This window comes from Hemicordylus capensis, chromosome 5, assembly GCF_027244095.1.
Source record: "Hemicordylus capensis ecotype Gifberg chromosome 5, rHemCap1.1.pri, whole genome shotgun sequence".
In the NCBI taxonomy this organism is placed as follows: Eukaryota; Metazoa; Chordata; class Lepidosauria; order Squamata; family Cordylidae; genus Hemicordylus; species Hemicordylus capensis.
In genome coordinates this window covers 228,083,157-228,108,888 of record NC_069661.1, presented here as the reverse complement: position 1 = coordinate 228,108,888, position 25,732 = coordinate 228,083,157, and the positions used below count along the sequence as shown (strand labels likewise).

Below are 25,732 nucleotides of genomic sequence, written 5' to 3'. Positions count from 1 at the left end.
CTCTCCTTCTCCCCCCCTTCCTGTCTCTTTCTTTTTCTTTTTATTCTCATTTCCCCTTCCAACTTCCTTCCTGTTAGACAATTCTGGAGCAAGGGGATGCTTGTGGATGGGGGTGGGCTGCACCTGCTGCTTGTGTAGTAGGAAACAAAGCCTAGAATATATCTTGGCTATGGGGAGCAGAGGAAGTAAGGATCCCACTGACTTCAATGGGAGTGTTTTGACTTATGCCACCTCTTTTGCAGGCCTAGCATTATGCCTTTGCAGGGGGCAGGAGCAAACCTTCAGTGAGCACAAGTTTCCTCCTAAGCCCTGATTAGCCTTGCCACATCCCCCAGAATTTAGGGTAGCCCCCAGATTTTGGCTCCTCCACCTGGCTGCTAAATTCCACCCGGATGTACACAGATTTCAAATGTGCTACCCGGATTGTCCAGATTTTACTCTGGATCCGATCACATGGGAGGGCAGAGAAGGAGGGGAAAGTATACAAATCTGTCAAATAAATACATGAAATGAAAATTAGTTGCAGCATAATTTGCATAATATGTAAATTAGGCCACCTGGATTTTGGAAGCCTGAATATGGCAACCCTAGCCCTGATCCAATCTTCCTTTGTTCCTGCTTCACACAGTTCCCCCCACCTTGTGAAGGTAGTGCTCCATAGCCATTAGGGTTACTCTAGCAGTTGTGTCCCACTAGGAGCATGAGGGAATGTATGAAGCTGCTTAGAAATTTCCCACACCCGACTTTTAGCCCACATCTCCTCCAGAATGGAGCAGGCGCATTCACATATTGGGCAGATTTACCCCGAAGTCCCTGCGAGCTGTTGGGGAGCACTTGACACACGATTTGGGGTTTTCCACTGCTTGTTAGAGTGCACCCCAATTTACATCTGGGGTTAAAAAAAAATCAACTTTTTGCATCAGGGTTTTTGGATAGCACTGAGTTTGCAGTAAAGCCTCGCAGAAAACTTGCGGCAAAGCTTGCTGTGTGGAGAACTCCTTAGACTGAATCGCATTCTTGTGCCATTTAGCTCAGTATTGTCTAAACCAGCAGCGGCCAACCTGAGGCTCCCCAGCTGATGTTGGGACTGCAGCTCCTGTAATCCCCAGCTGCAATTTATTGTAGTCCAAAACAGGGGCATAGTGTGCTCAGCTGCCGTCACCGGCCCACAGCCCCCTAGCCATGCCCGGCTCCATTGTTTAAAAGCTTCAGCCAGTGCTGCGTTTCCAGCCTGGCTGGGAATGCATCTCCCTGCCTTTACAAGCAGGGAAAGGCGTTCCTTACTGCCGCTGAAAACGTGGGGCTGGCTCTAATTTACTTGTAAACAGGGCACACGGCCCCGTTTGCAAACATGATGCATGACCCCAGTGGCAAACATGACCACAGCCCCGCACGCCTGATGTCAGGTGCAGGGGGCGTGGCTAGGGCACCAGGTACAGGCGGCCTGGGTTCTTTGAAAGAAAAAGAAAAACCACGCAATGGCGGCTCTGCCCCTGGTCCAACAACAACTGGAGTGCCTCCGGTTGGCCACCCCTGGCTGACACCAACTAGCAAGGGCTGTTCTGAATTTTAGACAGCGGTCTTCTCCAGCACTAATAGAGTCAGAAACTGGGACCTCCTGCATTTGGTACAGGGCTGTAGCTATAATTGAGCGGATGGGTTCAAAGAACCTGGGCCTCCCAGCTCCGGTGGGGGCCCCCAGCTCCACCTTCTCCTATTTTCTTCATTATCTTCCTCACACCAAGGGGCCCCGGGGAGAGGGGCGAACAGGCCCGACCTTAGGGCGGGGTGACCTGGGTGGTTGCCCCGGGCCCCGTGTTTGGAGGGGCCCCGCTGTGCCAGTGAGCAGCAGGCAGCCTCGCAGACTGCCCACACGCTTGGTTCCTGGCGGCGGCGCCCGCGTCAGCTGCTGCAGCTGCCCACCGCCACCATGTGTGCTTGCCTGGGGGGGAGGGGAAGCAAGCCCCACACCTGATGCAGGGGGCATGGCTCCACTCTGAAATGCGGCCACATGCTCTGTTTCATAGCAAATACCAGCAGCGCTGTATTCACAGTGTGGCCAGGAGCTGCTTTCGAGAGCAGTTCCCAGCCAGCGCGGCGTTCACAGCGAGGCCGTCATTTGCTCTGAAATGGGGCACGTGGACCCATTTCAGAGTGAGCCCACGCCCCCTGCTGCATCTGATGTCAGACGCTGCTGACGTCAGATGCAGGGGGCGGGCCTTTTTGCCCCGCACCCCTCAAGGGACGGCGCTGGGGGTGAACATGGGCCCCCCTCAGTGCTACGCCCCTGACTTGGTCCATGTGCTCTACCACGGATATACAGCCACTGCCTCCCCTCACAAAGGAGCAAGCATGATATCCAGGATGATTGCTGTGCTGGCATAATTTTCTTCTTCTGGGATAGTGTTGTACTATGCCAGCACAGGGGGATTTAGAAGTGATGTTATCTTACTCTGAAGATGTAACTTGTGGATCTGATCCTTCTGTTAAGTTGCAGAGGGAGTAAGGAGTAAGTCTGATAGAACTCAGTGGTATTTACATCTGAGTAAACAGTTTTGCTACAAGCTGAGAGGCCTTTCAGAAGGTTAAACTACTCACTAATCTAATGTTTGCAACTGATTCATTTAATATTATTGAGATCTCTTTACATACAGTATATACATTTTCTAGTACAATCAAACTTTGAATTTAAACACACACACACACACAATTGCTTATCAGATAATGAAATTCTAACTGTGGTCAAACCATTCAAACATGAAGGGCCACGATTTAATTGGAAGTAATTATAGGCTTGTCTGAAGTATAATTATAGAGTATTCTTTCCCTTGACATTTCCACTGCGGAAATGAAAAATAAAATGATGTCAGAATCACGCAATTCCAATCGCGCAATTCCAATCTGCCTTCAAACAATAACAGGGGTCAAGTGTCAGAGGAGGAAGAAAGTATGGGAAATTCTTTGAAGAAATTTTCAGAAGAGGAGATGATATAAAGGAGTTTGTTTTATACCTAGCAAAAAGAGAACTATTTATAGGAGCTTTGTAAATAATATAGGACAAAAGGTGGGCTAGCTCTGAAGTATAAGGTGCCAGGGCAAAGACTGAGGAGACATGATATAGCCACGATGCTGAAGCTAATCAGGTCTAGGTCTGATCAGTTCCTGGATGGGTGGCCACTTGAGGACTGTTGAGATTTATGTGTATACTAGCTGATCCGGCACAGACCATCTGCACCCTTAGTTCTCCCTGTCATTTTCCCACCTTCCCTTCAGCCCCAGACCATTCTCCATCCTTTCCCCCACTCTCTTCAGCCCCAGTCTGTTCTGCACTTAGCTTTCCTTTCCCTCCCTCTCTGCCCACGGGCAGCACTTTCCCTCCCCACACTGGCAGGCTGCTGCTTCCATTTTTCTCCCCATCCCTGTCACTGTCCCCCAGGCAGCTGCTCGCAAACTCTCGCGAGAGCTGCCACACATGGGATTATTGATGGGTACATTTAGGAGAATATATATATATATATATATATATATATATATATATATATATATATATATGATAGATGAATACATTGTCTTTGTTCTTGCCACTTATTTATTGTCTTTAAATCTCTGTATAGGCTTGCGGTAAGTTTAGAACGTTTGTGTCAATCATCAGTTCTGTAGACTGATTGGTCAGTTTGTATTTCTTACTGGCTGCTTGAAACTGTTCGCTTTTTGTTAGGATGATCTTTCACTCAGAGTAGGGCTGTTGTTTATAATTTGGTAATAGTTAAGTAATAAACCTTAGTAACTTTGTTCAATAAACTTAACAAGCCTCAGTTTCCATTATGTTACACTCTGATACATGAACCCCATGTAAACTGCCATGAGTTCCATGGTGGAAGAAAGATGGGATATAGATGTAATAAAGGGAGCCAACATGGCATAGTGGTTGGACTAGGACCAGGAAGAACCGAGTTCAAATCCCCATTCAGCCATGAAGCTCACTGGGTTACTCTGGGCCAGTCACTTATCTCTCAACCTAACCTACGTCACAGGGTTTTTGTGAGGATAAATATAACCATGTACACCACTCTGGGCTCTTTGGAGGAAGGGTGGGATATAAATGTAAACATTATTATTAATTTGTTGTTGTTGTTAAATATATTTTTATACTGCCCAAAACGTACGTCTCTGGGCAGTATACAACAAAGCAAAATAAATGAGAACAGAAAAATTAAAACATTAGTTAAAATAAACAACAGCAAAAAAGTTAAAACATTCCAATTAAAAATTTTAAAACCATGTTTTAAAACAGTGTTAAAGCTATTGACTCTGTTAATAGCTAATAATTAATAAATAAAAGAAATAATAATATATTATTATAAATAATATATAACTTAATAATAATAATATAAAAATAATAAAATAATGAAAATTAATAAATAAAATAAAGAATAACTCTTAAGGCCTTCCTGGACAATCAGCTTATGGTCATGACATGCATGTGCTATTTACTGGTCGCACATGGTGCACATACCTTCCACTGAGCGTACAGTTTTCTTGTATGACATGAGAAGGTCCTGCTCGTGCAATCCATTTGCAGCAAAAAATGGCAGACCGATTGAGTGGGTGGAGTCCAGTGATGGATGGTGAGGCAGTTTGCTAGATGAAACCACCAGCAGGCATTGCATGGTGATTCAAGGAAGAGGGGAATTCCCACCTGTACCTTTGACTGTGGGGAAGTGGCAAGGGAAACCTACCTCAGTCAGCATGTGCTAGCGCCTGTTTGTTGACTGGACAGTTGCCCCTGCTGACATAGTTGCCCCTGTTGACATTGTCTCTCCCCAGTGGCAAAAAGCCTGCACTGCTTCCTTCTGGAGTGCAGAAGGGAAAGAAGAAGAGGGCAGGCACCCAAGCCAGAGAACTCTCCATTGGCTCCTACAAAGTCCAGCACTGGCCTGTGAGGACTGTTAGGGTACAGTTTGTTTGGTTGGTTGGTTGGTTGTTTAACATATTTTTATACCACCCAAAACTTGCATCTCTGGGCAGTTTACAACAAAAAAGAAAATAAATGACAACAGAAAAGTTAAAATATTAGTTAAAACAGATAAACAACAGCAGAAAAATTAAAACATTCGTTTTTCAAAAAAGGCAGCAGAAAAAGTTAACACATTACAACAATTTAAAATTTTAAAGCAATATTTTAAAACAATATTTTAAAATGTGACGCATTTTACCATTTGGGGGGGTAAAATTCTTATGAAATTTCTCTCCGGGCATTCTTTTTTAAAAGCTCCATGTTCTTCCTTTTTCTCTGGCACCAGTGCTGCCAATTGGCAATAAGGCCTGCTCAACCTGGGCCCTCCTGCAGATGTTGGACTACAACTCCCATAATCCCTAGCTATTGGCTACTGTGACTGGGGATTATGGGAGTTGTAGTCCAGAAACAGCTGGCGGGGGCTGCTGAGCAGGCCTGGTTGACTCTCTCAATATGGCTCAGTAAACATATTTTCTTCTTTCAAACATGTCTTTTCTCCCCTCCCAGATTTAAGAGAGGAGTTGCTCTCAAGTTTTCCCTCTGTCCATACCGCACCAGCTGAGGTTTTCCTTTCCCCACCTTCCCAAGTGTACTGAAAGACCTGAAGGGAGCCCTTGTCATCAACTCCTGTAGAGACCAGCAGCGAGAGTCCTGTGTGCCCTGATGGGAAGGCAAGAAAGGAGGCACCCAGGCAAAGGAGCTCTTTTCTTCAGCTCCTGAAAAAACCGTCAGTAGCCTGAGAGAGTAGCCCCCCTGACTACCTTGTTGGGTGAGAATTAACCTTTGGGAGCAGGCAGCCCTTCAGGTATCCAGGGCCCAAACCATTAACGGCACCTTGAATTGGATCCAAAAACGAATTGGCAGTCAGTGCAGCTCTTTCAAAATAGGTGTAATATAGGGATGTGCATGGAACCGGGCGGGGGTGGCTTGAGGGGTTGGGGGTTCCCCTTTAAGGGTGGGGGAGGGTGCACTTAACCCTCTCCCCACTTCCCCCCCCCACTGACGCTTGTTGTCCATAAAAGCCTTTGGGGTGGCAGTGTACCTCCCTGCCACCCCTTCCCCCTCTTTGGCCGGAAGTACCAGGTACGCATGCTTTTCTAGTGACCAGCAGCACCTGTGTCTTGTCTGGATTTAACCTCAGTTTTGCTAGCCCACATCCAGCCCATCATTGCCTCCAGCCTCCGGTTCGGTACATCTATTGCTCCGGTTCGGTCTCTGACCAGCATAACCTAGCTTAGTATTGTCTCCTCTGACTGGCAGCAGTTCTTCAGGGTTTCAGACAGGAGCCTTTCTCAGCCCTACCTGGAGATGTCAGGGGTGGAGTCAGAAAGGAAAGAAAGGGAAAGGAGAAGGGGGGGGGGCAATGGAATTGTTTCTGAATAAAGGTTAGTTAAACCAACATAAGATTGTTTTGTGTTTAAGACAGCCTCTTTGCTAATAATCAGCTCGTTGTTTATTGTTGAATGGTGGGCTGGTCCTCCAGGAGCCTCAGCCAATAAAGAAAGGTTCAGCTATGATTGATTTACCTGACCACAAATCATGAGCGCCTGGAGACAGGGACAGTGTCTGAATGGGCAAGCTCCATTAGAAAGACCACGTTGCCTTGGTGTTACATCTTTTGTGAAATGTGGTCACTGAGGAGAGCTTCAAGATCCACCCAAGCAACCAAGTTCCAGTAAGCAAAATGCTGTTGATGATGAGGGATGGTCTTAATTGTTCACATGTTTATTTTTGTTTTAGTCGGAAGGCAGGGTAGGGGTTGCAGGCAGGGGATTCCCGAATGCTGTATTCTGGAGAAAATGCATTTCCTTTTTTGTGGTTATTTTTGGGGTTGTTTTTTGTTTTGTTTTTTTTAACTCAGGTCTGCCTCATTAAAACATGCATTTTACCTGTCTCACAAAGCAATGAGACGGGTGCTGCAGTTGCCTGCTTCTGGAGCTTTCGCACACAGGGCCTTTACCCCGAATCTCCTCTGGAAGGGAGAGTATGTGTTCCCACTGCAGCTGAATTCTTACCGAAGTCAGTTCGATGTCTTTGGAAGCACCCCACACTCAAATTGTGCTTTTCCTTCCTGATTTCACTTCATCCTGTTTTATGTCTGAGTTTTAAAGATCCTGTTTTACCCCAGGAGTTTTTGGAGATAAACCCCAGCAGCTGCTGACATAAGTCTTCACATTAACATGATAAGAGCAAGTCAGGCCTATGAAATGCAAATACTGTAGAAAGCTGCCCAGGGGCAAAGAGTGGATTTCTCTCTTTTCGGCCATTTGAAAGTTTTTGGAGGGGGGAGATCCGGGGAGGAGAGAAAATTTGCGGAGGGCTTTCCTGGCAGAAAATGAGCATCTCCTTGCTATCCAAGGATCATGCAATCCAAGCAAGAAGTGGGCTGCAAAAGCAGTGGCGATGCTGCAAGAAGGCTGACACATGCTGGGGACTTGTTTGTGTGGGTTGGTGTTGGGGTATAGAAAGCCAGGGCTGATGGCTAATTAAGCTGAAGTGTGTGTGTGGAGCCAAATCAGAGAGGGTGTTTCAATTACAGCACTAAACCCTGGGGGGGCGGGGGAAGGGAGGTGTGACACCCCGCCTCCTCTAGGAAGCCATTGGTCACAAGCAAAACCTGGAAGCGAGCTGTGTGTGAACCTCCACAAAAGAAAACTCGGAGCAGAGAGGGGAGAGGCTGCTTCCCTAATGCTGCGACTTGGCTAACTCCAAGTGGCTTCACTAGCAGGATAGTCTGAGAGCTGGAAGCCTCATCTGTAAAGGCTCCAGGTGGACAATGAGGCCTGCACTCCTTCCCTGAGCCCTGCGCTCCTTGCAGACTGTCTCTGCCTTGGTCCACTGGCCAGCCTTCATCCCTCTCTTGTGTGGGACAGGAGAGAGGGAGGAAAGCTAGTGCCCCCTCTCCAGCCAAGTCCCAGGAGCCACCAGCCAACCCTAATACAAGTGCAAATCATCTACTTGTGAGTTTCAACAGTTCAGGGATTTTAACCAATAAAACTGTCCAGCAGAACTGTACAAAGACCTGGCCAAAGGCATAAGACTACAGCCTTTGTTGCTGCGATTATGGAGCAATTGGGAGGCAAAAGCCCTTGCTAGTCTATTGTGAATTACTCATAGGTTTACCAGGAGATTCCAATCCAGCTTCTGCCCTGAATTTAAGGGATGTGGATTTTGAGGGCGTCTGGAGACTAGGCTCTGCTTAAGGGGACAGTGCACTGTTAATTCACTGTGCTCTGAATACAACATAGGTTGCATAGCTTAAAATCAACAAGTTAGACTGGGATCCAGATGAGTGTGCTCCTATTTATACAAAGAGGATCTATACAGCTGCACATCTTATGGTCAGTAACAATGAGGGCAGATGCTTAGAGTCTGAGTACTCAATGAATGTTTAGTTTATTTCATCAAAGGCATAGATTCCAGTGTTGATATGAATATTGTCTGTCTTCAGATATATGTGGTTCCTGGAAACTGGGAATGACATAGCCTATGCTTACACAAAAACACAGAGATTCAACAACTACATAGCTACATCAGTTGACAGTTACTTATTCAACAATAGTCCTCTCTTCTTTATTGCATACATAAAAAAAGAAAAACCATAAGAAAACTACAACAGAGAACAAACGTTTCAACATAAACACGTCAGCTTCAGTATTCAATGTTCTACTGTTTAAAATTTGCATTCTTATATCTAAAACTCTCTCCAATCAAATCAAACACCTAGTTAGCCCATGGTGGGGGGAGGGGAGGGGGGGAAACTGACAACACACAGCTTTAACCACTCCTCCCCTCCCCTCCCCCTCCCCCTCTATGTGCTAACTAGGTGTTTGGTTTGATTGGGCAGATCCATCACCTGTATTGCATCACCTTTATATCAGTTAATCCAGTTACTTATTCTCATTCCAAATGTAATAACACAAGGTTATTGTTAACGCAGTACATGAAGTGTCTGTGTCTTTGGACAGGTGTGTATGTATATATGTATGTATCTATCATATTTCTATATTGCTCCATATATAATCTCTGGGTGGCTTACAATTAAATTGTAATTGAATTGTATAGAGGTAGATACCAGAAGCACTTGCTTAGAAGTTTCAAGTTTGCTTGCCCGCTCACCAATTTACTAGACTGATAAAAAGGGAGATTTAAAGAATATTTAAGGCAGAGATGAAACAGTAGTGAGTCTTGCAAAGGACACTTCTCTCTCCATGGCAAAAGTACTCCATCATTTTGGAAGTGCTCCCACTTTCCAGTGGAGAGAGGAATTTTTAATTCTCATTTTGAAATTCAGGAGTGGGCTTTTATCCATGCTGTTCATTGGCATTTGGCCAGATTCCTTAGCCGACTTCTTCATCCAGTATGCAATAGATGGTGCTAGTGGATTACTGTCTCTATTTTAGCAGGAGGCAGGACAAGCATCAGGGGTCAGCTAACTCTGGCACAGGCCTGGGACCATGCCCATCATCAGAGGGCTCAGTGTTTGCAGTTGCAGCCTAACACTCAGTCAACTGAGTCAGTCTGTCACTGCTGCCTTCTCCCCACCCTCCACATCCACAAATGGCCTTTCTTCAGAGGCTTCCTTGATGATGCAGGGGCCTCTGGAGAAAGGCCATTCATAGAAGTAGAGGGCAGGAGGAGATGACAAAGTGACTTGTTCATTCAAGCAAGCTGCTCTGTTATAATATCTCTGGTGCCTCCATTGAAGGAATATCCACTGCTGCCTTCTGGTAAACCACTCTGTTGGGAGCTGGCAAGCTTACTGTGAAGCTGCAACAGCAGTGAATGCTCCTTCTTCAGGGTAGCTGAGAATTCTAAAATGGCCACCACCAGTGTTCCAGCTAACAGGGATCCCCAGATGTTGTTGACTACAACTCCCAGAATCCCCAGCTGCAATGGCTTTTGCTTGGGGATTATGGGAGTTGCAGTCAACAATATCTGGGAATCCCTGTTAGAGGCAACACTGGCCACCATTGCTGCTGCTACTGCCCAGTAAGCCTAGTCCATTGCAATAGGGGAGCTTACTGGGCAGCAGCAAGTCCTTTAGCATCACCACTTTAGAATTCCCAAATGCCCTGTCCCCTGATACATGTTAGAGGCCAGAGCATCCAATCAGTCTGAAATAGTGCCACCATCCATGGCAGTGCTGAAGAAGCAAGCATAGCCCAGTGAGGGGAACTTACAGGGCAGAGGCAGCAGTGATGACAATTCAGTGTGCCCTGTGCCGGATTTAGGCACAAACTAAGTAAGCTACAGCTTAGGGCCTAACATTACGAGGGGCCTCTGAATACCACAAAATTAATACATTTCAAGTCTTACATAATTGGTTGAAAAATAAAGGAAAAGGGGACTCTGATTTGGCTATCATTCCGATAAAATAAAAATATATGTATATGGCTACACAATTATTTATCATACTGACTTTATAAATCTGTACAGAAATAACTGTAAATTCTGTCTAAATTGTAGTAGACCTGGCCCTGGTTTAGACCAGTGTTCCTTCTAAGTGGGATTCCCAGATGTTGTTGACTACCACTCCCAGAATCCCCAGCTGCAATGGCTTTTGCTTGGGGATTCTGGGAGTTGTAGTCCACAACATCTGGGAATCCCTCTTAGAGGGAGCACTGGTTTAGGCCAATGTCTACCACCACGGGTTACAGGCAGGTCCACCTCTTCAAGCGAACTCTGCTGTAACCGTGAGCAGTGCAATGATGAGGGGTGAGTGAGGCACCGGGGCGGGACCTCTGACCTGTTTTGTAATGTTATGGGGCCTTTTCAGCTTGACATAGCTTAGGGCCTCAGTATGTCAGAATCCAACCCAGAGTATGCCTCATGTGGTGGCACCATTTCAGAATTCCCAAATGCCCACAGTGACGCTGAGAAATGAGCTGGTGTCACTGTTGCCATTAGTATTGAATAAGCTTGCCAGGCCAGGGCGCTTTCCAGATTAGGCGCTCAACAGCGGCAAAATGCTTCCATTCAGGCAAATCACATTCAAAACGTAAATCACAAAGCACCCAGCAGGGGGAGCAGTCTTGCGAAAACCAACAAACCGAAAAAACAGAAACTTTCTTACGCCGGATATACAACGTTATAGCACTATATCACAGCGATTAAATTTGAAACAAGGCATTGGATATATGGTCGGCACCCTGCAATATTGGATATATGGTCGGCACCATAGACTGCGGTGTCAACACAGGAAGTGTGGAAGCACACTTCAGAGATACGCCATGACCCCATTGCAGGGTCTGATCTGGAAAGCACCCAGGAGCCTTGGAGGTGTGGCACAGGATCCATTGGGAGGCCCTGCAGAGGGCTTTGCCTGGGGGCTTACCAAAACCTGGTGCCAGCTCTGGCTGGAAGGAAGAATATCTTGGCAACACAAGCTAAATAAATATTATCTTTGTTACAGATGTGGTAAGCAATAGTATTCCAGCTGCAGAAGGACATCAAATTTAGGGGGCCCTTAATGAAATCCACAAGCCCTTCAGCAACACCCCCAATAATTTTAGCCAATATCATATATCTTCCAGCCCTCTTAGGGTGCCTTCACAAAAGGTAAGGCAGCCTGCTCCCTCTTGCTCAAACCCGCACTTTGTAGCTGTACACAGAGCTGATCCTCTGTAAGATCAATTTTGTACGGCTATGCGGCATAATTTATTTTTACATGATGATAATATGAGAAAAATCCGGGATTAAACTTAGTTAAACTTTTTCAAGGGAAACTGCTGCCATCCAGCTAAGGAATAAGAAACATTTGCTAGACAAATGGAGACAAGTTCATACAGGAAATGTGCACCAGAAATTTATAGTACACAACTATAAACAACAGTGTTTTGGTTGCCGTTCAAGTATGTTTAACTGACAAAGGGAAGTTTCTGAGATATTGTTAAGGAAATGGTTTTGTACTTGAATAAGGATAGGATTGGGAGAAGAGATAGGCGAATAAGGGACAACACCCAAAAGCCACATTCCTAAGTACATTCTTGCAGATGGAGAATTCTTACAATCAAATTCATTACAGTCCAATAAACCTATCTCTTAATTTCATACTGAGATGATTGTGTTTACAGTGTGGTCCAGGTCTTTTCACATTGCCACATCAGTATGAGAAAGAACTGTTCCCACACCACGGGTGTAGCATATGAATCCACTCTTTGTTGCAGTGGGAGAAATCCAATGCTACTTTTTTCTTGAGTTATGGCATCTCAGCATTTCCGCGTTTTTGAAGTGCTGACACAGAAACTGCTGAGCCTCTCTTGTCCTCTCTCTTTGCCACTCTGTATGCTCCTATACCTGTTTGACAGCCCCATGACATCTTCCATCTTACAATTCTTGCTGGTTGGTTGGGTGTGTCTATGGAGGCAGTGATTGGGATGGTGTAAAGGGTTCCGTTTCAGTCATCTCTTGTTCTGGAACTGGCTTTGTTTGAGGCAAGTTTGCATTTAAATGTGATCCCTGAAGGTAAATTTGAATGAACACAGGAGTTATATTAATATAGTGCTCCTTCAAATCAAATGAGATTACATGAATAATATGCAATATCTCCAAAGCATGCTCTGCCTGGGAGAGTAATAAAAAACTGCGCTCCCACCATGCACTTGTGCTGGTGTTGTGTGTAGAGAAGTACCATCTGTTCAGAGAGCTGTTATCCAGCCTCTTAACCAGTAGCTGCCTCTTAGGATTCTACTGAACTTTGTATAAGAGTGCATCAAAAGTAAACAGGCATGGGGCACAGCTCTGCTTTGCATGCAGAAGGTCCCAGATTCAATGTCTGGGAAAGGACAGGGAGAGATTCCTGCCTGGAACCTTGGAGAGCTGCTGCCAGTCAGTGTAGACAACACTGAACTAGTTGGACCAATGGTCTGACTCTGTAGAAGGTAGCTTCCTATGTTCCTAGGTAAGAAGAGCCCTGCTGGATTAGAGGTCTATCTAGTTCCGCATTCTGTCTCCCAGTATACAGGAGAAAGCCCACAAGCAAGAAACAAAGGCATAACCCCCTCCCTCACCATTGCTGCCCTACAATTGGTGTTCAGAGATACAAGAAATAAGGGAGAACAAGGGGGCAGTCCCACACTCTCTACTTCTACTCCTAATAGGAATTTTGATGCGACGAGTCAGTGCCTATGGAGTAGCAGCTCCCACATACTTATTCTCCAACACTTTCCCCCCAGCAACCCAACTTTTGTAATCTAGATTTGAAGTTGGTTTCAGATGACGAATTGCTGGAGATAAGTGCTGCATTTCCAGGCTGGGATGACCCAACTGGAGTGGGAGTAGCAGTTCACATTGGGAGTGTGTACTCACAGGGAGCCGGTGGTTGGCGGCCGCGGAACCTCAGGTGCAGCTATTATGTGTGAACCCACCCACTGTTTCCATTTTTGAATGCAAGCAGAAAACAAATAGCCTGAGTTTCTCTGAGCTGACTGGCCCAAATCAGAGAGGGGCTGCAAAGGTTTGTGGTTGCTTTTGTGGGGATTGATGATATTAGCTAGCACAGTTTTTCCATGTTCCTGTCTCTTTCCCACCTGCTCAGTCTGTGCAATTGATTACAACCAGCACAGTAGCTGCTCTCCAGTACTTTCTTCTCATGAACAAATCTGCCTTGTGAAGCTACCTTTGGAACTTACTGTCACCAGGGAAGTAGGGAGCATGAAACACAGCCATCCCTGACAGATGCTTATTAAGATTCCATGATCAGAGTATCATGTTGTGCTCTGCTTTTCCTTCATAGACACTACTGGAGTGATTTCTTGAAGGCTATTGTTGAAGGCAAAAGCCTTCAATAAGGTGGTGGTGGTGGGTGCTGCACTTGCTCAAAGTAATTTGCCTCATTTTGGCAGCAGATCTGCATGGCCGCCTATCAGAATTCATCCCACATTTAACTGCCTTTTCCAATAAGGAGCAGCATTATTTACAGTAATGAGACTACTGAGAGGGGTGGAGAGAGGAAAAGGTTTATATGGTTGTGTCCATTTGTTTTCTGTCTCTCTGCTTGGCAACAAGCCCCTACTTCAAACAGTGCTTTGTTGTCAAAGGTGCGCATGCAAATTCTGTGCTCTTCTGTCCTGTGGAAAGGGTTTTTTAATATTTCTGTGTCACTGCAAAGCAGGTTGTAATGACTAAAGTTCATGCATTGTGGCCTAATTAAGTCAGCTCAGATCTATAAAGCTTTTAGTTGACCTGCAACCAGCTGCACTCTGCAGTTGGAGTCCAGAAACAATATGCATTAAATTGGAAAGCTCAGAATCTGCTGGATCTAATTTTTAATCATTGGCAACACTAGGGTAAATATAGATTGAGAGAGCTCCGTGTTTTGCCAAGACTGTGAAGAGAAAATGAGGTTGTACGGAAGATTTCTGGTCTGATAAACAGAGTTGGCAACTTTTGATTTCAACCATGAGCCTCCTTCCTGTCTCAGATATGGCTCAGGTCAGGTTAGGCAAAAACTAGATCAGAGCCTGAAAGAAACTGGTGCACTGTTGCCACAGGAAGAAAAACGCCAACATTTACTTCCTGTACCCCACATCTTTCTCTGGGATAACTGTGAACCCAGCCATATCAGGGAAGAATGACATATGCTGTTCAGTTCTCTGATTCTTTAGAGAATTCTAAAGAGAATTCTAGTTCTCTGACTAGAATTGGGGAGACTTGAGTTCAAATATCTCTGAGGGAGGGCAGGATGCCTCCTGGTCTTAAGGGGGCAATCATTAGACCGCTTCTGAAGAAGCCTTCCTTGAAGGAGAGGAGAGCTGGTCTTGTGGTAGCAAGCATGACTTGTCCCCATAGCTAAGCAGGGTCTGCCCTGGTTGCATCTGAATGGGAGACTAGATGTGTGAGCACTGCAAAATATTCCCCTCAGGGGATGAAGCCGCTCTGGGAAGAGCAGAAGGTTTCAAGTTCCCTCCCTGGCTTCTCCAAGATAGGGCTGAGAGAGATTCCTGCCTGCAACCTTGGAGAAGCCACTGCCAGTCTGTGAAGACAATACTGAGCTAGATAGACCAATGGTCTGACTCAGTATATGGCAGTCTCCTATGTTCCTATGTTCCTAAGTTAAGCAATTACAGGCCAGTCTCCAACCTTCAATGGCTGGGCAGAGTGATTGAGAAGGTGGTGGCCTCCCAGCTCCAGGCGGTCTTGGAGGAAACTGATTATCTAGACCAGGCCTGCTCAACTTAGGCCCCCCAGCTGTTCTTGAACTACAGTTCCCAGAATCCCCAGCCACAGTGGCCAATATCCAGGGATTATGGGAGTTGTAGGCCAACATCTGCGGGAGGGCTGAAGTTGAGCAGCCCTGATCTAGACCCATTTCAAACTGGCTTTTCGGTGGGCTATGGGGTGGAGACTGCCTTGGTTAGCCTGATGGATGATCTCCAATTGGGAATTGACAGAAGGAGTGTGAATCTGTTGGTCCTTTTGTATCTCTCAGCGGCTTTCGATACTATTGACCATAGTATCTTCTGGAACGTATGAGGGGATTGGGGTTGGGAGGCATTGCTTTGCAGTGGTTCCACTCCTACTTCACAGCAGATTCCAGATGGTGTCTCTTGGAGACTGTTGTTCTTCAAAATCTGAACTTTCCTATGATGTCCCTCAGGGCTCCATATTGTCTCTAATGTTGTTTAACATATACATGAAACCGCTGGGAGAGATCATCAGGAGATTTGGTCAGGGTGTTATCAGTATGCTGATGACACAAAAATCTATTTATCCATGTCAACATCATCAGGAGAAGGCATAACCTCCCTAAATGCCTGCCTGGAGGCAGTAATGGGCTGGATGAGGCATAACAAACAGCTGAATCCAGATAAGACAGAGGTACTTATTGTGTGGGGTTGGAACTTGGGAGATGAGTTTGATCTGCCAGTTCTGGATGGGGTCATGCTCCCCCATAAGGAACCACCTCAAAATGATGGTACATATGCTAGTAACCTCTACGCTGGATTACTGCAATGCGCTTTATATGGGGCTGCCTTTGTACGTAGTCTGGAAACTGCAGTTGGTCCAGAATGTGGCAGCCAGGTTGGTCTCTGAGTCATCTAGGGGAGACCATATTACTCCTGTGTTGAAAGAACTACACTGGCTGCCGATGTGTTTCTGGGCAAAATACAAGGAGCTGGTTATTACCTATAAAGCCCTAAACAGTTTAGGCCCTGGGTTCTTCACCATGAACGTCTTCTTCACCATGAGCCACACCGCCTGTTAAGATCATCTGGAGAGGTCCGTCTGTGGTTGCCACAAACGCATCTAGCGCTACTCGGGGACGGGCCTTCTCCGTTGCTGCCCCTAGACTTTGGAATGTGTTCCCTGTTGAAATAAGAGCCTCCCGATCTCTGGCAACTTTGAAAAAGGCACTGAAGACCCATTTATTCACCCAGGCTTTTAATTAGATTTATAGTTTTAATATTTTTAATATTGGGTTTTAAATGTTTCAATGTGTTAAGTGATTTTAATGGTTAATTGCTTTAATGTTTTAAATGGTTTTAATTGTAAACTGACCAGAGACACAAGTTTCGGGCGGTATAGAAATATTTTAAACAAACAAATATTGCAAGAGTCGGTTTGGTAAGGGGCCCCATCTCCACCAGAGATGTGGGGCAGGGCAGCATTTGGTGTCTCTTCTCAGGCACTGCAATTCCTTGGGCCTCCTGGATTATAGATAGCACGGGAGTGAAGTCTTGTGCCTTTGGTTGTTTCTGCACTAGCCATTTAGTCTAGAATTGACATCATTCATTCTCTCAGTTTTTATGGAGAATCCAGATCATGGCACTGCGAATCTGCTGCATTCCAGTGTCTCCATGTCCTCCCCCCACCCCCCCAGAATGATGGAGTTAAAACACAATTACAGTGCTATCCTTCCAGTGTGGACTGGCAAAGTTTTTTTTTAAGTGTCCCAGTGTTATTGTGCCTTTAATTTTCTGCCCTGCCTCTTCCCTTAATAGAGACTTCTTCTTGGCTTCTGCTACTTCAGTAAGTGGTTTCCTGTTCACTCACATGGCCAGCATTCCCAAATGGTCCTAAATTAATCAGTTCTCCTTCCCAATTAGGGGACTGGGCTTTAATGACTGGCTTCCTCTCTGTAGCCAGAGCAATTGCTCATTCATTTTTTCTTCTTTTATTATTTATTATAACAATTGCCTGATTGCATATGCACAGACACACTCAGGGGGAAAAGGAACTGACAAATTAAGTTCTGATTCAGGAATGCGGATCACATGAGTGAGCAGGAAGCAACTGATTAAAATGGCAGAACCCAAGAAGCAGAACCCACTTTCAAAGAAAGTAGCAAGGAGGTAGTAATTAAAGGGACAGTTACAGACAGAAGCAGAACATTTGCTGAATGGGACTTACTTCTTTCCAGGCAAACATATAATAGGATCTTCTAATGGTGACAGGCATTGCTGAATTTTTATGAGGAATATAGGAATATGTTTTATGAGGTGCTGCCATTTTAATTCTGCTTCTGGCTGATTGTACAAAAGCAAAACTTTACCAGTGCAAAAGGGCTTCTTGTTCAGAAACAACCTTTGAAATAGTTGTAAAACTGACAATTCTGCACCTGCTCCTCATGATTTTTGATTAGTTGAATCATAAGTTAAACTAGAACTCATTGAACCACTTGAATGTTTAAACAAATGCATTTTGATTTCAATTTTAATAAAGAAACATTTAAGCACACATTGTGGGGTTGGAATTCTCTTTAACCTATTTCTAAATCTAAAATATTTCAGACTTTGGATGTGCAAACATTAATAATAAAATAAAAGAAGAAACCCCACACAATTCTGGTTGTGGGAGAAGAACAATTTCTTAACTCAGAATGCCTCCAAGTGCAGTTACAGATATAACTTCAAAGGAAAAAACAAACAGAGACACATTAGACACGAACTAAAAATACAAGTGATAAAAGTGCTCTGTAAACTCTGGGTGATCTCCTTACTTATTCTTAAAGCTGTTACATCAGCCAGGAACTGCCAAATGAAAAGATTTCAAGCATATTTTACCCGTATTTCACTAATACTTTATTGTTATGTAAGGCCATTCCATTAAGGACCCCAGAGTTCTTTATGATGATTATTCAGTTTGATCCAGACCCGGAGATAAGAAGCTAAGGAGCTTGTTTAGGATCTAATTGCAGATGCAGGCTACTTTTACTACAAGAATTGCCAGCTGGGGTAACAATCTTGGGATATCATATTGCATACACACACACACACACACACACACTCTTTCATTTTTTTAGAAACAATTACATAAATACTTTCATTTTTTCAAACACTAGTTACTACTAATTCTCATCAAAAGTACTTACATGACTAAGACTACAATCATAGGCACATTTTCTCAGAAACAAATCATGCTGAACTCCATGGGACTTAATCTAAGTAAACATTCGTGATCAGTAATATCCCTGCCCTGCACTCCGCTCAGATTGGTTCAGAGTAAGCCAAGTTATTTCCCCCCTAGTATGGGGAATACTCTGCTTATTTTGAGCCAGTCTAAGTTAAATCAGACTCCAGCAGGGTCCAGTCCCCTTCCCAAGCCGCTGTGAGTGTATAACCATCATTTCCTCCCAGGATAATGGGATATGTAGTTTTGCTGCCTAGAGATATCTACAAAATCTATGATCCAAGCAGAAATGATGCTCCTGAGAATGCTCAAGGACTATATCTCAGGGGAGCGGGGGGGAATCAGGCAGGTCTGTCTAGTGAGCCCTCCCTGTCACCTGTTATGTTTCCTCTCCCTCTTTGCAGACATCAGAGTGTTTGTGCATGCTTGTTCATCATGAAGGGGAGTATAGCCCAGTAGGAGCTACACAAGAACCATTTGGGGTTTTGTGAGTGTTTCTGTTGAATACTTGAAAGGCCCTTCAGAATTGTTTGAGTATTCCACATAAACGTTTGCGAAACCCAGATTTTTAAAGTTTATTTTTAGGTAAGCTGGGATATGGGGGTTTGCAAATCATTAGACTTACTAAACCACTTTGCAAAACTTTGCAACCAGGAGCAGCACGTGCAACTGAAGAAGCAGATGAGGTGCGCTTTATACAAAGAAGGCACTGACTGCAGCATAGAGGAAGAGGAAACACTCTGGAACAACACAAGAAGAAAATACATTGCTGGACCAAAGTATTTATCCATAAACTAATGGAATTAAATAGAGCTGGCTAGTTTTGTGCGTTGCTTTTCTCTCATTTTTTTTAGGAGACGACTCTTCGAATGAGCAAGGTGTGAGGACTGCTGACATTTTCTTCCACCCCCTCCAGACCTTTTTTGGAGCTGCTGTAGAAAGGAAGACACAGCCACATTTAGATTTGTGGCCCAGAAGAGGAGAACAGCCCCCTTTAACTGTTATCCGCTGCCAGGTTTTCTTGGCTGCCATTTTGGGACACCGTTGTAAGTGAAGGAGGATACCAGCAGAGAACTGGTAGTCATGTTTGGAGGAGCCTTCAGCAAAAGGGAGAGCAAATGCATGTGATTGTTTTAATGACTTGTGTGCACCATTAAAACAATTGAGTTTGGGACACATGTACAGTTGAGAAGGTGGCATACAAATATGTTACAATAAACTATAGTTAGGAGACAGATTCAGAAGGAAACAACCAGCTGGAAGACAAAAAGCAGTGTAGTCAGGAAGCAGACATTTAGTGGCTCATCTCATCCATAAGTTATTTATTTTATTTTACTTTTATATGCCACTCTTCCTCTGAAGAGTCCAGAGCAGTGTACATGCTTTATGTTTATCCTCACAACAATCATACAAGGTAGAAAGAGAGAAGAGTGGCTGGCCTAGGGTCACCCAGTGAGTTTCATGGCTGAGTGGGGATTTGAACTCAAATTTCCCCAGTCCTAGTCCAGCACTCGAACCATTACACCATGTTGTCTTATGCAGATTGAGAGAATGCAGTCCTTTGGGGGACAGAGCAAGCCATGGCACAGGATTGACTCTCTTGAATCATGTGACTCCTGTATCCTAAGAATTCTGATTCATAGTGTATGCTGATAAACCACTGCTCGCTCCAGATCTCAGAGGGCCCTCTGCAAAATATGAGCCCCTTCCTATGTGGGTGTCTCAAGGTCTGTCTTGTGGAGGCCCCTGGTAAGTAAAGGAAGATGTATGGTGTTGCCACCTCCTTACCTCCTAGTTGAACCCTCCACAAATTAGGAGCTTGGACCCAGAGTCCCCTGAAAAGATGCAAGGGGCTTCTGGGACAGAGCTCTCATTTGTGCATGGGATGGTCTGGTGATAGAAGCTCTCTTCAGACATAAATTGTAACCATGAGTGCCATGTGAGGGGGGAAGCTGGGAGGAAGTCCCACCTTCCCTCCTTTCACTCACTCCTTGTGCCTGGCAACCATGCTTACGGCCCTGTTTGTCTGAATGGGACAGCACCGTAAGTGTGATGGCTGGTGATCCCGTGAGCGGCAAACTTGGTTGATTAAGATTTCAGCTTACAGAATCGCTCGCCATCATGCTTACAGCGCTGTAGTGTTCAGACAAACAGCGCTGTAAGCATGATTGGCAGGTGCTGGGTGGGGGAGTGACAGTAGGGAGGGGGACTTTCTCTTTGCTTTCCCCCTCTTGAGCAATGCTCATAGTCACAATTTATAACATCTGAAAAGGGCTATTGAATAATGCTAATGTGTGGGGCTCCACATGAAATGGCAGTGGGTTCTCTGTCTGATGGCTAAAAGTACTAAACCCTGTTGCAACTGTTGTGTTTATCCTGGTTGAAATGCCTTCCAGTTCCCTTCTCTGGATTACCTAATCCTCAGGCACAGGGAGTAGGGAATTATTATCTGACCTGGAGCTCCTCGTTTGAACCCTGTAGCATATGACACCTGCATTCAAACTTAATATTGTGGCCACACTGTGAGATTTTCTAGATGTGTTGTCTGTTAAACCAATTTATTTACAAGGTTCTATGCAGTTTCTTGGCAGAGTGCCTAACCCAGGAATTGGTATACCTAACCCAGAATGAATTCTTTTAGGCCACGGAAAATGAGGGAATCTGAGGCAGCATTGTCCTTAAAGGGAAAATCTACGATTAATTCACAATGACTGAATGCAACATGCTATGCAAACAGGGACATGTGCATACCTAAAAAGAAACCCATATTATACTGTACTTTCCTGGGAGAAGATTTTGAAAAAGACCAGCAGAAGACAGCAAACTTTGGAAAGCACCTGAGGAAAAGGGCTGGCAACTTGTAGTCCTTGTTTAGACGCTGTGTTGTCATTGTGTCTCTGGCTATGCCAAACATGCTTGTTCTTTTCATTGCAGGCTGCATTCCTTTCCTCGCTTCCCAGCGCCAGTCTCTGCTCTTAAGCTAGCAAGCGTTATTTATTGGGAAAGTGATAAAAAAACACACAACCCTGCTCCTATCTAAACCCCAGGCACCGTGGGAGGATCGTAAACACATGCTAAAGTTAGCTCAATCTGATAGCCACAAAGAGGAAAAACATCCCACTCCACCCACTGCCGCAGTTAAGAGCCTGGCCCTTCACCTCACGCCTTCCCATTAGGGAAAGCCTGGGAATATTGACAAGCCAGTGCTGGAATGCCATGAAAGCAGCAAATAAATACCGTCGTTGGAAAGCAATGGAGGGTTTTCTAAACTCCTTAGTTTAAAAAAAAAAATGTACTGAAGCAACCAAGCCCCTGACATTTTTCCAGGGATGACCAGAAACTCTCAGGAGAAATTAGTTGCTATTTCTGTTCCCCTGTTCCCAATAAATTGATTTATGTAGAAAAATCCAAGACTTATTTGAAATCTAACCAGTTTCATGTGTACTCGATGGCATAGTCGCCATTGGACAAGTGGGGGACAAATGCCACAAGGTATCCCCTTGTGGTCCTCCCGCACCCAGCTGGAGGAGATCTAAACGCTCACTGGTTGGGAGTGCAAGGTGTGGTCCTGCTCTCACTCCTTCCCAGCCAGCAAATGAAGCTCAAGCTGGGTGCATGCATTGCATTCTCTCCCTCTGGAAAGCACCCGGCCAGCAAATGAAGCACTGATTGGGAAGAAGCAGGAGTGGCCCCTTTCTAGGTGCTGGTCATGCCTCCTGCATCTGATGTTGATGCAGGGGTGTGGCTGGTACGCGCGCACACATGCAGCGGTGGAGATGGCAGCCTCCTGGGTGTGCTGGCAAGCTTCCCACACCCCTGGGTGCACTCAGTTTTTCAAAGGTTCACATGTTGCACAGTGTTAGAAGTATGGAACAGAAGCTGCATCCATGAAAGAGGCTACATCAGAGCTCAGTCTAGAACATTGCTGAACAGCTAAATGTGTGTAGAGGGGTGAGTGATTTTTGCTGCTCACTCCTCACTCCAAAACTACTACTACTACTACTACTACTACAAATATTTATATACCGCTTTTCAACAAAAGTTCCCAAAGTAGTTTACATAGAGAAATGATAAGATGGATCCATGTCCCAAAAGGGCTCACAATCTAAAAATAAATAGATGATAGACACCAGCAACAGTCACTGGAGGGATACTGTGCTGGGGAGGTGGAGAGGGCCAGTTGCTCTCCCCCTGTTAAATAAAGAGAATCACCACTTTAAAAAGGTGCCTGTTTGCTCAGTTAGCAAGGGACTTTTTTAAAGCTGAAAAGTATTCTGGAAGGAGGAGAGAGCAGTGGAAATTGCTCCCCCTCCCCATGTGTCTGGCTGCTCAGAAATGCTCCAGACTGAGCCTGAATGCAGCCTCTTCCATGGATGCAGCCCCCGCTCCATGCTTTTAACACAGTGCAGAATGTGAACCACTGCTTATTTTTTTTATGTGAACATAGATCCCTTTTTGTTTTGATTCCTATGTTTTTCCTTGAGATCAGAGCACATCATATACTTTGTAGTCTTAATACTGTGTCAACATTTTTATTTATTACTAGTACTGAGGCCTGTTGTTGACCAGGCAAAGTCATTTTGCATAGATTACACTTCTGGGAATGTTCAAGAAATTAAATATATGTAATAGAATTTTGTATTAGCGTGCTTGCAAAAGGGAAGTAAAAGAATAGTTTGGAATTTGTAGGATTTCAACTTCAAACATTATTTATGTTGTTGAATGATGACCATATGTGGTAAATTTAAATCACAGTCAATTTGAATCTGAGAAAGATCTGCTTTTCTTGGGCATTGTGTTTCAGAATTATTGATCTGATTATTAAAAAATCTGTTGAGAACAATAACAGTTAAAATACGAAACTTATATTAAGAATTTTATCTATTAAAAATGTTTTAAACCTTCCACCAAGCATATTCTGATGCAAAAAAGAATCTCCGACCTGCTTCAAAACAGGCCCCTTGGTATACGGAAGATCTACGGGGGCAGAAGCGGCAAGGTAGGCGACTGGAGCACAAGTGGAGAAAGACTCGACTCGAATCTGACAGATTACGACATAGAGCACATTTAAAGATCTATGCTCAGGCAATAAGTGCGGCAAAGAAGCGGTTCTTTTCTGCCCGTATTGCATCTGCGAGTTTACGTCCAGCGGAGTTGTTCAGGGTTGTGAGGGGGCTAGTAAGTGCCCCCGCTCCCTTGAATCAGAATTTGGAGCCATCAGTTACTCGCTGCGATGTGTTTAAAGAGTTTTTTTGCAGATAAAATCTCTCGGATTCGGGCCAACTTAGACGGAGACTCCACAATTAATTCGATGTCTGAATTGGAGGTGTCCGACAACTCCTCTTATGTTGTTCGACTGGATCAGTTTCAGTTTGTGACTCCTGAGGATGTGAACAAGCTGCTCGGAGCGGTGAGGCCTACCACTTGTTCTCTTGACCCTTGTCCAACATGGCTTGTTTTATCTAGCAGGGAGGCTGTTGTGGGAGGCCTGGTAGAAATCATAAATGGTTCTCTGAGGGAGGGCAGGATGCCTCCTTGTCCTAAGTAGGCAATTATTAGACCTGTTCTTAAGAAGCCTGCATTAGATCCCTCAGAGTTGCGCAACTATAGGCCTGTTTCCAACCTCCCATGGCTGGGGAAGGTAATTGAGAAGGTGGTGGGCTCTTAGCTCCAGGCGGTCTTAGAGGAAACTGATTATCTAGACCCATTTCAAACTGGTTTTCGGACAGGCTGTGGGGTGCAGACTGCCTTGGTTGGCCTGATGGATGATCTCCAATAAACTGAAACTGAATCCAGATAAGACGGAGGTACTTATAGTGCGGAGTCAGAACTCTAGAGATGATTTTGATCTACCTGTTCTAGATGGGGTCACACTTCCCCAAAAGGAACAGGTTCACAGCCTGGGAGTACTTCTGGAAACACACCTCTCCCTGGTTTCTCAGGTTGAGGCGGTGGCCAGGGGTGCTTTTTATGAGCTTCGGCTGATATGCCAGCTGCGTCCATTTCTTGAGATGAACTACCTCAAAACAATGGTACATATGTTGGTAACCTCCATACTTGACTTCTGCAATGCGTTCTATATGGGGCTGCCTTTGTACGTAGTCCGGAAGCTTCAGCTGGTACAGAACGCTGTGGCCAGGTTGGTCTCTGGGTCATCTCGGAGAGACCACATCACTCCTTTGTTGATAGAGTTACACTGGCTGCCAATAGGTTTCTGGGCAAAATACAAAGTGCTTGTCATAACTTATAAAGTCCTAAATGGCTTAGGCCCTGGGTATCTAAAAGAATGTCTTCCTCATTATGTTCCCCACCGCCCATTGAGGTAGTCCGGAGAGGTCCGTCTCCAGTTGCCCCCAGCTCGGCTGGTGGCCACACGGGGACGGGCTTTCTCGGTTGCTGCCCCAAGACTGTGGAATGCGCTCCCTACTGAGATACGATCCTCCCCATCTCTGACAATTTTTAGAAAGCATTTGAAAACCCACCTCTCCACCCAAGCTTTTTCTGTTCTTTACATTTTTAAGGTTTTAATTCGTGGTTGATTTTAAATTGTTAAATTGTTTTAAGTTTTTGTATATATTTTAACTTGTTTTATACTATTGTTAACTGCCCAGAGACAAAAGTTTGGGGTGGTGTACAAATGTAATATAAATAGATAGATAGATAGATAGATAGATAGATAGATAGTAGTGCAGTCAGCTAATTTCAGTGACAGGATTATGTATGCAATTTGGTATCTGTAAGTCATCGGGAAGTATGACTTTATTTCGCATAAACAAACATATTCTTCAAAATATATCATCAATTACACTTATATTTTGTTTTTCTGCTAAAGGTTTCAGAGTGGCTTATGAATGGTTCCTTGGTAGTAGTCTCCCACTCAGACCTGTTTATTCAGCATTCAGATGCTACTTATATTCAGCAGTGGAAATGTGCCATCACTTATGGACTATTCTTTAGACTGACACGATTCTCATGTACATCCATTTGAAGTCACACTGAATCATGGAGCTTGTAGCACTGTATTGTGGGAACTGGTGGTGGGGTTGCACAAGACCAATAAAAATGTTGCAGTAATAGAGATGTAGAAATTAGGGATGGCGCATAATAGAAATTATGTGCTATCTCATAAAAAATGAGATGGTGCATAATTCTGCAAGAAAACAGGAGGAATATTGCAGTAATATAAACACCGCGGTGATGGAGAAAAACACGGTGGCTTCTAGAAAAGGTGATAGAACTGGGCTCTAGTCCATAAATGCTTATGCCACGATAAATCTGTTAGTCTTTAAATTGCAAAGCAAAAAAGATCCACTGGTGCAAGAACAAGTATTTATTTAGAAATCCCAACACATTTCGAGCAAC

At 44.7% G+C, this 25,732-nt stretch overlaps 1 protein-coding gene across 3 annotated transcripts in view; it reads left to right on the top strand.

Annotated features, from left to right (window-relative positions):
• The first annotated feature begins 6,571 nt into the window (after nt 1–6,571).
• The window catches only part of TBXAS1 (thromboxane A synthase 1), a 402,124-nt gene continuing 382,963 nt past the window's right edge, over nt 6,572–25,732 (top strand). The window contains exons 1-3 of one of the 3 annotated variants that reach the window (XM_053257594.1): nt 6,589–6,692; nt 11,433–11,578; nt 19,025–19,149. The gene's annotated coding sequence lies outside the window, so the exon portion shown is untranslated. Of the gene's footprint in view, nt 6,693–11,354; nt 11,579–19,024; nt 19,150–25,732 lie in introns of those variants that run through there. The other 2 variants (XM_053257591.1, XM_053257596.1) reach the window with 2 other exon arrangements.